Raw genomic sequence first — 7,838 nt, forward strand, 5'->3', positions numbered from 1 at the left:
TGGTCAGGTGTAGAGGTCAAAGTTTAGCAAATTTAACGTGGGCTCCTATGGAGACAGGGGGTACTCGGAATCAGGCCTGCCGGCAGGTAAGTACCCACAGCTTGGAGGGCAGACTAGGGGGGATTAGAAGAGTACTGAAGGGGCCACAAGTAGGCACCAAACACGCACCCTCAGCTGCACAGGGGCGGCCAGGTGCAGGGTTCAAACATGATGTCAGGTTTTCAATGCTGGTCTATGAGGAGACCCTGGGGGTCACTCAGAGGCTATAGGTGAGGTCCGGGAGGGGTGCCGGGCACACCACCAGTCGGACATGGAGGAGGGCCGCCTGTGCAATGTAGGGGCACCAGGGGTTGGGTTCTGCAAGGCCTGGGGGCTGCGGGTGCAGTGGGTCTTTAGGAGTCGGATATCTTCATCCAGAGCTTCACAGTCAGGGGGGTCCTCGGGATTCCCACTGCAGGCGTCGTCATGGAGGAGTGGAGAGGTCAACCCAGGGTGGGCACTTGCTCGCAATCGCCTGGGGACCCTCTCTTGCTGGGTGGACCACCTGGACATCGGCCATGGGCGTTGGGTGCACAGGGGTCAATACTCACGCATCTGGAGTGAGGTGGGAGTCCTTGGTTTTCTTTAGACAGAGCCGCTGTCCTTGAGAGTACTTGGTCCTTTTGAGTGCAGGGCAGTCCTCTGGAGTTGGGCAGAGGTCACTGGTCCCGCTGGACGCGTCGCTGGTCTTTTGCAGGTACTCTGAAGCAGGAGACAGGCCGGTAGGGCTGGGGCCAAAGCAGTTGTTGTCTTCCTTCTTCTCTGCTGGGGTTTTCAGCTTAGCAGTCCATCTTGTAGGTCACCAGGAATCTGGTGAGTTGGGTTCAGGGAAGCCCTTAAATACAAGATCTAGAGGCGTTACAGGGGTCAGAGGGCAGTGGTCAATGGCTACTGTCCCTTAGTGTGGCTACACCCTCCTTGTGTCCACTCCCTTTGGGGAGGGGGGGCACATTCCTATCCCTATTGGTCCCTGTCCTCCAAACCAAGCTGGAGGATTCTGCAGGGAGGGGGTCAATGCAGCTCTGGACAACTTAGGGGTGGTCCCAGCTGAAGTGTTCCCTCCTCCTTGTTTTTCCTAAGTTTCCCGCTGAACCTGCTGCCAAAAGTGGGGCTTTGTCCAGGCGGTGGGCATCGCCACTAGCTGCAGTGCCCTGGGGCACTGTAACATGAGGCCTGAGCCTTTGAGGCACAGACTAGTCAGTCCTACACTAAAGGATTGGGTAAAATACAGGGGGCATCTGTAAGATGCCCTCTGTGTGCACTTTTGAATAAATCCCACACTGGCATCAGTGGGTGTAGGAAGTTGGCTCTGTATATACTATCTCAAAGTGAGAGATAGTGTGCACAGAGTCCAAGGGTTCCCCTTAGAGTTTGATAGTGGCAGTATTAGATCATTCTAATGCTCTATTTTGTGGTAGTGTGGTCGAGCAGTAGGCTTATCAGAGGGTAGTGTTAAGCATTTGTTGTACATACAAAGGCAATAAATGAGGAACACACCCTCAAAGACTTAACTCTAGGCCAATAGTTTTTATATAGAAAAATATATTTTCTTCATTTATTTTAGAACCACAAGATTCAAGATTTGAAGTAAATACATAAAATGCAAGGTACTTCACTCAGGTAAGTAAGGAACTTTGAATTAAAGCAGTAGTACACATAGAATAGGTTAAAATGGAAATATGCTATTTTAAAAGTGGACACAGTGCAAAAAATCAACAGTTCCTGGGGGAGGTAAGTATGGTTAAGTTTCTGAGGTAAGTAAAGCACTTACAAGTTCAATCTCCTGGGCATAGGCAGCCCACCATTCGGGGTTCAAGGCAACCCTAAAGTCACTGCACCAGCAACACAGGGCCGGTCAGGTGCAGAGGTCAAGAGAGGGCCCAAAACACATAGGCCCATATGGAGAACAGGGGTGCTCCAGTTCCGGTCTGCTGGTAGGTAATTACCTGTGTCCTCAGGGAGCAGACCAAGTGGGTTTTGTAGAGCACTGGGGGGACACAAACAGGTACACAAAATACACCCTCAGCGACACAGGGGCGGCCGGTGCAGTGTGCAAAGTTGGCGTCAAGTTTGCTTTAGAAAGCAATGGAGGGACCCGGGGGTCACTTAGGCAGGGCACAGGGGGGCTTCTCGGACCAGCCACCGACTAGGCTAGGAAGAGGGCCGCCTGCTGGTCACTCCTGCACATGAGGTTGGTTCTCTTCAGTCCTGGGGGATGCGGGTGCAGTGCTTGGTCCAGGCGTCTGGTTCTTTGTTACCAGGCAGTCGCGGTCAAGGGGAGCCTCTGGATCCTCTCTGCAGGCATCACTGTGTGGGTGCAGGGGGGGGTCGTCTCAGGTTACTCAAGAAGCTGCAGTCACCTGAGAGTCCTCTCTGCGGTGTTAGTTCTCTGGAGCTCAAACCGGGGGCGTCGGGTACAGAGTGTGAAGTCTCACGCTTCAGGCGGGAAGAGTACGTTTTTAAAAAGTTGCTTCTTTGTTGTAAAGTTGTTGCTGTTGGTGAACATTGCCGCTGTTCTCTGGAGTTTCTTGGTCCTTCGATTTCAGGGCAGTCCTCTGAGTCCTCAGAGGTCGCTGGTCCCTGTCGGATGCTGTGCAGGTTCCTTGAGTCTGGAGACAGGCCGGTAGGGTTGGGTCCAAGTCAGCTGTCATCTCTGCAGTGTCAGCAGTCCTTCTTCTTTGTGTAGGTTGCAGGAATCTGATTTCCTGGGTTCTGTGTCGCTCCTAAATACTAAATTTAGGGGTGTGTTTAGGTCAGGAGGGCAGTAGCCAATGGCTACTGTCCTGGAGGGTGGCTACACCCTCTTTGTGCCTCCTCCCTGAGGGGAGGGGGTACATCCCTAATCCTATTGGGGGAATCCTCCAAACTTAAGATGAAGGATTTCTAAAGGCAGGGGTCACCTCAGCTCAGGACACCTTAGGGGCTGTCCTGACTGGTGGGTGACTTCTCCTTGTTTTTCTCATTATCCTCTCCTGCCTTGCTGGCAAAAATGGGGGCAGTGGCTGGAGGGACGGGCATCTCCACTAGCTGGGATGCCCTGGGGTGCAGTAACAAAAGGCATGAGCCTTTGAGGCTCACCGCTAGGAGTTACAGTTCCTGCAGGGGGAGGTGAGAAGCACCTCCACCCAGTACACGCTTAGTTCCTTGGTCACACTAGATATTGAGGCGTTATACACTAATATCCCTCAGGAAGCAGCCTACATTGCGGTTCGTCAGGTACTATTGGAAGAGGTCATGGATACCCCTGTTGATTGCATCATGAGCTGTCTAGATATTGTGTTGAGTAACAGTGTTTTTGAGTTCGATGGAGAAATATTTAGTCAAATCAAGGGAGTCAGCATGGGAGCTGCATGTGCTCTGAGTGTGGCCAACATCTATATGGGCCTCTTTGAAAGACGGTATTTATACAATGAAATTGCTCCTTTCTTTGAGAACATCTCCCATTGGTGTTGATATATTGATGATATTTTCTTTATATGGGAAAGGGGGGAGGAGAGACAACTACAGGAATTTATAGAATGGTTGAACTTATGCAACAATAATCTGAAATTCACTTCGAACATCAGTAATCATAGGAGTTCTTGGACATTCTGAAATTTGAGGAAAGGAAACATCTCCAAGTGACACTCTATACGAATCCCACAACCAGGAACACACTTCTATATTTTAATAGCTATCATCCTACTAGTCAAAGACAAAGTATTCCATTCAGCCAGTTCCTAAGAGTTTGCAGGAACTGTAGCAGTCTGAGTGAATATGACAAGAATGCCACTAAAATGAAAGAGAATGTCCTCCAAAGAGGTTACCCTTATAGAGTAATTAGGGAGGCCTACAAGAGGGCGAGATATTATAATCGTGACACCCTCTTGGAACCCCATCAGAAAAGGAACAGCCCAGAATAGTATGTGTCATTAGACACTTCAACATCAATAATAGAATACAAGATATTATTAATACCCATTGGATTATTGTGAACACAAATGATGAAGATCTCCCTCTTCCAAGACCGATGTTTGCATTCAAAAGGAGCTCCAATTTAAGAGACAAATTGGTACAATCACGTTTTAAAAATAATTACTCCTTTATTCAGAAAAGCATTGCAGGGACTCAACCTGTATTAGGCAATAATCAATGTGGAACGTGCCATGCTTGTAGTCAAGCGATTGTTGCGGATTTCTTCAAATATAACAGCAAGATCATTCATTTTAAGAAAATTACAAACTGTCAGAGCAGTAATGTTATCTACTGCATCTTATGTCCTTGCCACCTGGGATATATAGTAGAAACAGCATGTCAGTTTAGAGTACGCTTCAGTGAACACAAGTCTGCGATTAGAAACAGACGTCTTCAAGCCCCTCTAGTGGATCATTGTATAGAGAAACAGCATCATGAAGGGCAACTCCAATGGATTATTCTGGAAAAGATCATGCCTACATACGCAAATCAAGATAAGTATAGGAAGAAAAGAGAAGTCTTTTGGATTTTCTTTTTTAACACAGTAGAACAAGGTCTAAATGAAAGAATACCGTAGGAAAATTCTTTCCTGTGAGGACATATGCAGCCCACATATGTCTAATGTTCACTAGACCATAATGGCAGTTCTTTCTCCTTTGAGATAATGGTGAAATTTAAGCTATATTATCATTTGTTTTTTCTTATGCCATATTATTCCAGTCTTTTTCACTGGGATACGATCTATCTTGGGAGGAGAGATATGCCTATTCTGATCTATGGTCATTGAGTGTACGCATAGAGATATGCTAGATTTTATATGGGGCCTACATATGCATGAGGGACAGGAATATTTTTCTTATCTCTCCTATTTATTTCAAGTTTTTTCATTTTTCCCCTTTGGGTGGATTCAATATGTCCTTATATTTGTTCCACATATATATGTATTCAGTAGTCGGAGGTAGTTCGTATCATGTTTAAACATGTGACATAAATGTAGACAGATATACATCCAATATGGCGCCCATGAGCAGCCTATCACTATCTCTGTCTAGTAGTGGAGGCCTGTCTTTAGTTTGAGAGTCCATTTTCTATTTTTACAGCAGTTTGGACGCACTCACGATAAATTCACTTACAAACGCTGGCGTCTTCGTCAAAACTATAAGTGTGAGTAAAAGCAGGCGGGCGTGAGTCTTTCATCGTGGAGATTAGCGAGTGACCCGTAAATAAGGAGGGGGAGCTCTATTGAATTGACTTGGACAGCTTTTCGCCGGGGGGTCTTCTTGTTTGCCCTCTTATGAGGACTGTCGGCAGTAACATTTTTCATGGAGAAAAAATATCTGCAGTGATAGACACCAGTCAGCGACGCCATATTTTTAAAGTCGAGGATTGAATCGACAACAGGTAAGAGAGAGGATATATAAATTGACACTTGAGGCTAGTGAGTTTCCAGCGACCGTTTCCGTGTGACGGAAGCTGAATAAGTAATAGATGTGCAATTTACTTTACATTGTGACATTGTTTGATTATATTTTCAGATATCGATTTGGAGGTGGTTCCGGAACAAAATTTTGTTTTCCTTCCCAAGGCTAATTAGGCCTTGGAGAAATGTTACCTGTTTTGTATCATGGAAGTAAGAAAGTACTTTTGCTCTGAAGCTTTCTTTTTGCATGTAGGGAATTTTGGCATCTTCCCTTTCACAATTCCACGATAATCCTGTGATCACTCTCCGGCTGTCTATTTCTTTCTCTGCCCTATATGAACTGGCAGTTATAAGATCAGGGTACATTATGTAAAGAGAACCAGATATGAGGAATGATATTTTCCTATCCCCTGTGGGAACATTTAGAGGATTCACCCACACTCTTCTAGTGCATGAGGGGGCACAAATGTTTTGGTGATCTTGATTATTATGTCTACTCTTTTGTATTTTGGTTTCTTTTTGTTTCTTCTTTTTCATTCCTTTTCCTCTTCTGCGGCTTTTTTTTCTCTTTCTTTCTCTCCTTGTCTATATTGTTTATACATATTAGTTGTTCTCAATCCCAGAGTGAAATTCATTGTTTTGTTTATATTTCAGAAATACACAGGGTATGAACATTTAACTTGTCCCTGGGATTACTTGATCTTTATTAATCATCTGTGCCCTGAAGAAGGTGAGTGACCCAGACGGGCCGCTTCTCACCGAAACGTACGTCGGCACTAGTCATTGAGACAAGGACATTTAGAATACGCTAAAGTATTGCATATGATGAACAAGGAAATTACATTGGATGGACCTTTGTTTCCCCTCATGACAAGGACATAAAAGAGGATTTATATATAAGAAGGGGACTCATACAGAGGAAATCTTAGGTGAAGCAATCCTCTTAAGGGCCATTAGGGACCTCCTCACCCAGAGGCGCCTAAAAACCAAGAGACTGAGTATATTGGTCTATAACATTTTTGTGTGAAGCGCCGTATACGCTATTCAAATGTCCATCCATGTAGACTTGTTATATATTGTGGTACAATCTTGTGTAACTTCCCTTGTCTTTCTTTCACTTTCTTTGTCCTGATGACTGTCTTTATACTGCATGAGTGCTTGAATGATTGTGTTTTTTGATTTTAGATAGATTGATTATCCCCGGGATATATCGTAGAATCTGTTATTGAATAACTGTGTGTTTTGGTCACAATTAATGTCACGTTTATGTATGTATATATTATTAAATAAATATAATTTTTGGACCATGAATATTTGGTATCATTATATTGCTTTTCACTCTTGTATGGTTTGAGACATTGACTTCGTTTATAGTTGGGATTCCATTTCTAGGAACCCACCCTGTTATAGGGACATTTTTTATTACAGGCTTTGTTCCTGGCCACAGAGTGACAAAGGTACTCCCCCCATGTGGCCAGAATCTCATCTGTTTGTGGCAGGCTGGCAAAAACTGGTCAGCCTAGCACTAGGAGTCGGACTGGTATTCAGGGGGCATCTCTAAGATGCCCTCTGGGTGCATTTTACAATAAATCCCACACTGGCATCAGTGGGCATTTATTGTGCTGAGAAGTTTGATACCAAACTTCCCAGTTTTCAGTGTAGCCATTATGGAACTGTGGAGTTCGAGTTTGACAAACTCCCAGATCATATACTCTTTATGGCTACCCTGCACTTACAACATCTAAGGTTTTGCTTAGACACTGTAGGGGCATAGTGCTCATGCATATATGCCCCCACTTGTGGTATAGTGCTCCCTGCCATAGGGCTGTAAGGCCTGCTAGAGGGGTGACTTACCTGTGCCACAAGCAGTGTGAGGCGGGCATGGCACTCTGAGGGGGATGCCATGTCGACTTTATCTTTTTCTCCTCACCAACACACACAATCTGCAATGGCAGTGTGCATGTGTTAGGTGAGGGGTCCTTTGGGGTGGTACATTACATGCTGCAGCCCTTAGGGACTCTCCCTGGTCACAGGGCCCTTGGTACCTCTGGTACCTTTTACAAGGGACTTATCTTTGTGCCAGAGGTGTGCCAATTGTGGAAAAAAATGTACATTTTTAGGGAAAGAACACTGGTGCTGGGGCCTGGTTAGCAGGATCCCAGCACACTCTCAGTCAAGTCAGCATCAATATCAGGCAAAAAGTGGGGAGGTAACTGCAACAAGTGACAGTTTCCTACAAAATTTGAAAGAAGCTTCAAACAATATGAGTAAACTACTAATTTAAATAGTGGAAAAAGAGAGTGAATTTTTTTTTTTAAGTGGTTGAACTCACAAAGAAAATATAGGAAGCAAAGGAATTACACTACCCTTCACAAAGTTATGGATTAACACAAAGAGGACCTCATAAAGAGAAAAAATAGAAAAT

The 7,838-nt window shown here is 45.1% G+C and overlaps 1 long non-coding RNA gene across 1 annotated transcript; it reads left to right on the forward strand.

The window, feature by feature from the left end:
• Positions 1–5,097: 5,097 nt before the first annotated feature.
• On the forward strand, positions 5,098–6,724 carry LOC138293169 (uncharacterized). The gene is made up of 3 exons (XR_011202919.1): positions 5,098–5,394; positions 5,529–5,623; positions 6,068–6,724. It is a non-coding gene; the product is annotated as an uncharacterized lncRNA (long non-coding RNA).
• The last annotated feature ends 1,114 nt before the right edge of the window (positions 6,725–7,838 follow it).

Source organism: Pleurodeles waltl, chromosome 4_2 (assembly GCF_031143425.1).
Source record: "Pleurodeles waltl isolate 20211129_DDA chromosome 4_2, aPleWal1.hap1.20221129, whole genome shotgun sequence".
Taxonomy (NCBI): domain Eukaryota; kingdom Metazoa; phylum Chordata; class Amphibia; order Caudata; family Salamandridae; genus Pleurodeles; species Pleurodeles waltl.